We start from the raw sequence: 6448 nt of genomic DNA, 5'->3' as shown, positions 1-6448 counted from the left end.
TGAGACAGTTTTCTATCAAAGGTACGAGCTCGGAAGGGAAGTTTGTGAAAGATTTAATAATATCAATTGTATCCGAGATTGGTACTTTCGTAAAAAGAGATACTATATCGAAACTCACTATGATGTCTTGGGGTTGAATGTGAATCTGTTGTAATTTTTTAATAAAGTCAAATGAGTTTTGGACGTGAGTGGTGGAGTTTCCTGTAAAAGGATTTAGTTTTGCAGCGAGGAAACGTGTTAGGTGAGTTTATTGCGCTGACGATCGGTCTGAGTGGAATCTTTTTTGTGGATTTTTGGGAGCCCGTAAAGTCTTGGAGAGATGGGATTAGTAGGTATTAAGTTAGATATTGTTTGGCTGTCAAATTTATAGTCTTTGAGAAGATTTTTTGTTTTAGTGACTATTGTTTTTGTGGGATTCTTTTTAAGTTTTTTATGTATCGTCAGTTAGAAGGTCCATGATTTTGTTGTTATAGTCTTCTTTATTCATTATTACTGTTGTGTTACTTTTGTCTGCGGGTAATATTATAATATCTTTATTTTGATTGAGTTCTTTAATTGTGGTTTTTTCCTGTTTTGTTAAGTTTAAGGAGGGAACCTGAGCTTGGCGTGAAATGTTGGCCGTTCTGGGTCGTATGTCTTTCGTTTTTTCGGGTGGAAGGGTATATACTGTGGATTCTAAATTGCTGATTATTTCTTCTTTTGGGATTTTCAATGGAGCTACAGAAAAATTATGTCCTTTAGATAAGGCTGAAATCATTTCATTGTTGAGAGGGTGGTCAAAGGTGTTTTTTACTGTATTTGTTAGTTGAGTTTGCTTTACTGGAAGTAATTTGTCAAATTTTGTTTTTTGTTTTTGGGTGGAAAGCTCTTTAATCCGCTGGGATTGATCAAATGATATGCGGTCCAATGTGGACCAAATGTCAAATCTGAGTGTATTTGATAGGAAAAGGTGAAGTTTTAATAGTTTTTTAGAGGTAGTGTGCAAAAGAAATTTGGTATGCTGTATTCTTTCTTTCACGAGAAGCGGTGAACTCTGGCCAATCACAGGCATCGTAGAGAGTATACCTAAGAACAACATGACCTGATACTCCAGTTTCAGGTCAGCCCTGAAGATGTGAATTGCAATGTTCACAAAACGTCGGCAAACAATTCGTAGTTTTTTACACGAGTGAAACCCGAAATATCTCTTTTTATCAAAAATAATTATTATTCAGTAATTAATTATTATTGATAAATATTCCACTAGACCCACAGTAATAATTTTTAAGGGAAAAACGAATTTAAAAAAAATTATTGAAACATTCCATTACTTTAAACAATTAAAAATTAATGAACTAATGTTATTAAATATTCCAGTAGATTAATAGTAATAATTTTGAGGAAAAAAACAAATTTTCGAAAAAAATTATTCAAACAAATTTCATTTGTTTAATAATGAAAAGTTAATTAATCATTGATAATAAATATTCGATTAGACCAATATTAATAATTTTAAGTAAAAAAGGCCAGAATACAGTGCTCAAATGGTCGATTTTATGAAGAATTAAAATTTTTTGTTTTAGGGGTAGTTTTCAGGTACTTGTGGGGGTGTTTAGGGGTGTCAAACCCATGAATTTTACATGGGAAACTTCAAGTTAAAATCGGCACCTGTTAAAATAAAAAAATTTTTAAAAAAAATTACGGAATTTCTTTTTTCGGGTTTGGAGAAAAATGGGGGGATCGTTGCCCTCTACAGCAAAAAAGAGTTTTTGAGCCATCCTCGTGCTCACCTTGACGCACCCGATAAATTTATCTCATCAAAATTTTTCATTCGACAGTTATTACTGAAGATAAACAATAAGAACTTAGAAAAATGTCGAATCAAAAATCGATGTTTTATAAAACACAACTTGCGATTATTCACCCTTTTGTTAATAAAAATGCTTAAAATTCGATTTTCTCGGTCAGTCGAGAACGGTGACTTTTTTCGACGTAAAAACGTGCTAATTCGTCTGGCGCATCTGGCAAATCTAGCGAACTAGGAGTTTAAAAACACGAGAACGCTGAAAGTACTTACAATAAATGACAAGAATAATGTGAAAATTGTAATTTTTTAGCTTTGGCCTGATAATACGGCAAGGCTCTGTATTTCACTTAAGGTTTAAAATAAAAGGCATATTAAAATACGCTTTTAACCACAGTGCTACGGGACTTTAATGGACCAGCCTAATAAAACAATAATAATATTTGAAATTGCATTGTTGCAAATGTAACAAACACGTGCAGTTTTTGTCTGAAATCTAATAGCAGATCTGCAGTTTAGTGTAGCAGCAAAATGCATCACAATAACGACATATTTTTTATATAAAAGTGAATCCTGGTATGGCCAGCAATAAAAATCAAAGTATAGAACAAAAAAGAAATTTTTTCCCTCAGTATAATTATAATGTATAATATAACAGACAAAAAGTCTTTTTTACTTAATTTTTTTATTCAATTCAATTTTTGGGATTTTCGGAATAACTTCTGTTTGTTTATAATAGTTTGAAGTAATTTTCAATTATTTAAAAATTGGATTTGTTCGAATAATTGGGTTTTCTTAAAAAGTCAGCTTTATTCCGAGAGAATCGAAATCAACGGTTTCCTTTTTATAAATTTTACATGTTTCTAATACTTCACCTTCATTATTGAACAAACGCCCATTTTTCTTCATAAATAATTGATGTTTCGAAAGAAAACAGGCCATTTTCTCATATAATCATAATCAAGGTGTTCTTTTAATTTATTTTATAGGCTTTTGATACATTCTGTAAAATCGAAATCATCAATTAAAGGTAAAACAAAAGTTTACTTCCGAGCTGAAGTACTTCTAAATTCAGGTAAAAAAATACGATTCCAAAATATTATCCAGTTCTGAGAAAGAGAGTCTCGAAGTTTATAATCTTGAAGTGACAAGAATCTAAAATTAAAAAAATCTTGTTTGTGAATCGCAATAAAAAGTGCAATTTTCAGTTTAAACAAAAAATAAAAACTTACTCGTGAGGTATTGAGTTGCTAAACTGAGAGAAAATGAGGTTGACTACAAAAAGATAATCAATTCCAAATAAACCAGTCGAGAATTTGGAGGTTCAAATTTCACTGTTTTTGAAAATCGTCTTTAAGTAGCGACTAAGATCTATTTTTCAAATTAAGAAAATAATGAACACTTGATCCTGAGATATTGAGAGGCTGAATAAGGATAAATACGTTTTAATCCAACAAAATGATTTTGCTCCCGGAAAATAATGATTTAGTGTGACGGTTTCCCAGCGGGCACAACTTTTGGCGACGTCCTTACGACATCGTTACGACATCTTTACGACCACTTTACGACATCCTATGTCCATGTCGTTTCGGTGTCTTTGCGATATAGTAAAGGCATCGTCAGATCATACGACTTATTTACGATATCGTAAAGAGACCTTAACGACATGGACATAGGATGTCGTAAAGTTGTCGTAAAAATGTCTTAACGATGTCGTAAAGACGTCGCCAAACTCTTTGCCCATTGGGTTCGTACTGTGACAGAAGATTTTTTCTTTAAATGTTCTATAAAAAAAGATATTTATATGTTTCTTAAAAAATAAACAATAATAATTTTTCGAAATAACGTTTCTTATCGCAAGGCAAACATTTAAGTTAAAAAAACGTATGAAAATTACTCGCTAAATCTGCGTTAGTCATATTTAACTAATTATTATCAGTCAAATTTGACTAATTGTAGAAGCAAGAACTCATTAACTAATAATTGTCAAAAATAACTAATTGAATCGGTTACTTTCGTTTAACCAATTCAATTAGTGGAACTCTAAACGTGGCACGCCACCGGCCGCTATGGCGGACGATGGGGAAACTACTAATTGGTTAGTCAAAATCTACCAAATAGTTAGTAAAAATGTACTAATTGATTAGTAAAAAATAAGACACTTTCGGAGAGACGCGCGTGCCCGTAACGCAGGCACCCATTGGTTCCTTGAATCTCTTATTTCAAACGCCCCAAGAAAAAAGATGAGCAAAATGCAACCACTAAAACAAGTTTAGTTAAATCCACGAGAATACTAGTAAAGTTCTGAAATTTAAGTTGATTCTACTAGATCCTTAGTAAATTTAAATAAATTGCATCATAGTCTTTGCATTTAATTTTGTTTCCAGTGTGAGAAAAACAGTAAAGTTTTAAGCCTATTAAAAGTGTTAAAGTAATTACATCAAAAATATTAAGTGCAAAATATTTGTTTCTAAGACATCTGCACAATGAGATTTATTTTAATACGTGACACTTATCGCAGCGATGAAAAGAAGTATAAATTACATAACAAAAGCACAAACTAGAGATCCTTTTTCAAAACAAAAATCCCCTATTTTTCCTAAAATTGATCTGGTGAACCACCGTAATCCCAGTTGCAATGCCAAAAACTGATGCGAGTTTCTCATATATAGTTATTATAAACGCACCATTTCTCCATTGTAATCGAAAAGTCTGTGGTACTTTTCGTGAATTTCCGTGATAGCTGGTGTTTTCTTTGAAATCCACTCTCTCCTATTCTTGAAAGTCTGTTTGAGTAACAAAATAATGTTCTCTTTTCCTGCGCTAACGACTTGACAGTAGTTATGTTTAGAAATTTATTAATGAATTCGTAGTTCTCGTAAATAACTAATAAAAATTATTCATTTTTATTATTCCAATTGGTAAGGTACTAACAGTGGCCCGTTGACTAATTAATTATTCAAAACCTTGAAAGTAACTAATGTTTGAGTCAAAATTGAGTGTACTGATTGAATTAGTTAAATTTTAAATACTTCAGATTTAGCGAGTAGTTGTGAATAAAAAATAGTTGTGAATTTGATCTCGAATGTTTCCACTTTGTATTTATAATTCTATGGTGCTCATTGCACGAGCACTTCGCTTTCCGTTCTCAAATGTATTTGCTTCAGACAAATCAAATTTTATATTTGAAATGGTAATTTTTGAGCTGAAAAAGGATTTTGTTTACAAAAGTTGTCAGAATTATTTTAATTGAAAATTTATGATCAAAAAGTCTTTTCTATTCATGCATAAACTTTGAATTATGTTCATTAAAAAAGTTTTTCTTTAAAAAAAGACGTTTCAAATATTATAAATGAGCATAACTTCCTTACTTTTCAGTAAAGTGTATTAAATTATAGGTTAATCAATTTGTTTCGAATCAAGAAATCTTTTGTTCTTGTATCAATTTTGAATTATGTTAATGAAAAAAACGTTGCTATAAAAAACCATATATTATAGGTCAATCGATTCGGCTCGCACTAACTAAACTTTTCTATTCACGCATCAACTTTAAATTATGATAATGAAAAAAAATTTAATATAAAAATCAATTTTAAAAACATATAAATCACTATAACTTCCGTACTCTTCAATAAAATGTATTAATATTATAGGTAAATCGATTCGCCTTGAACCAAGGAATCTTTGATATCCTTGTATCAACTTTGAATTATGTGAAAACGAAAAATTTTACTATGAAAAACCCAGTTTTAAAATATTATAAAGTATTATAAAATACATAATATTATAAAATATTATAAAATACATAAAGTGCCTGAGTGATCGCCGATCACCCCGTGCAGCTTCTTTTACTCCTACTTGCGGCGCGGCGTCAATTCTCGGAAGGACTATATCAGGGGGCCCTATCTCTAGGGTTCACTGTACTTAAATTTTTATCTAAAAATTGTGTTATAAATTTTTTAGCTAGAAAAAATTTTTTGACAAAAAATAAAGTTTTAAGAAAAGTGCTCAACATTCAACCAAGTGGTTCAAATTTCAACCCAAAAGATAAATTTTTAACGAAGAAGATTAATTTTCTGCCAAAAATATAAATGTTCAAAAAAATATATAAATGAATTTTCAGCTAAATAGAGCTTTCATCAGATGAATTCTGTACCAATAATATTATAGTAAAATTTTCAATTAAGAAGAATGAAATTCTAACCAAAAATATTTGGATTTTCTTACTGGGTTCTATTAGTTCAGTTATTATTTAAGCAAAAAACGAGAAAAAAAGAACAAAGAGTAAGTTTATTCGAAATAGGAGAAAAAAGATGATTTTTTTTAAAAGAGGCATCAATACTTATTTTGTAAAAACATGTGAATTTCTTTAAGGCTGTAAGTGTTAATTTGAAAAAGGGTTTAAAAATAAAAACATGAGAAGTCTGTAAAAAAGATAGGTAAAACGCAGATTCACCTTCCTTATTTTTTATTTCCTAATATTAAAAGCGTAAATAATTTAAAATTCGACAATAAAATTTTTTTCTTAATAACAAGAGTACATCATAATTTTGAAACAAGCTGAATAAATTATTATATCTAACAGATAAAAATTAAATAAATCGTATCTGCCTTTATTTATTTTCTCAAAGAACAAATATGAATTTGACTCATTATGTTTATCAG

The sequence above is a fragment of the Belonocnema kinseyi genome, chromosome 7 (assembly GCF_010883055.1).
Source record: "Belonocnema kinseyi isolate 2016_QV_RU_SX_M_011 chromosome 7, B_treatae_v1, whole genome shotgun sequence".
Lineage (NCBI taxonomy): Eukaryota > Metazoa > Arthropoda > Insecta > Hymenoptera > Cynipidae > Belonocnema > Belonocnema kinseyi.
Note: the sequence above shows the minus strand (reverse complement) of the source record.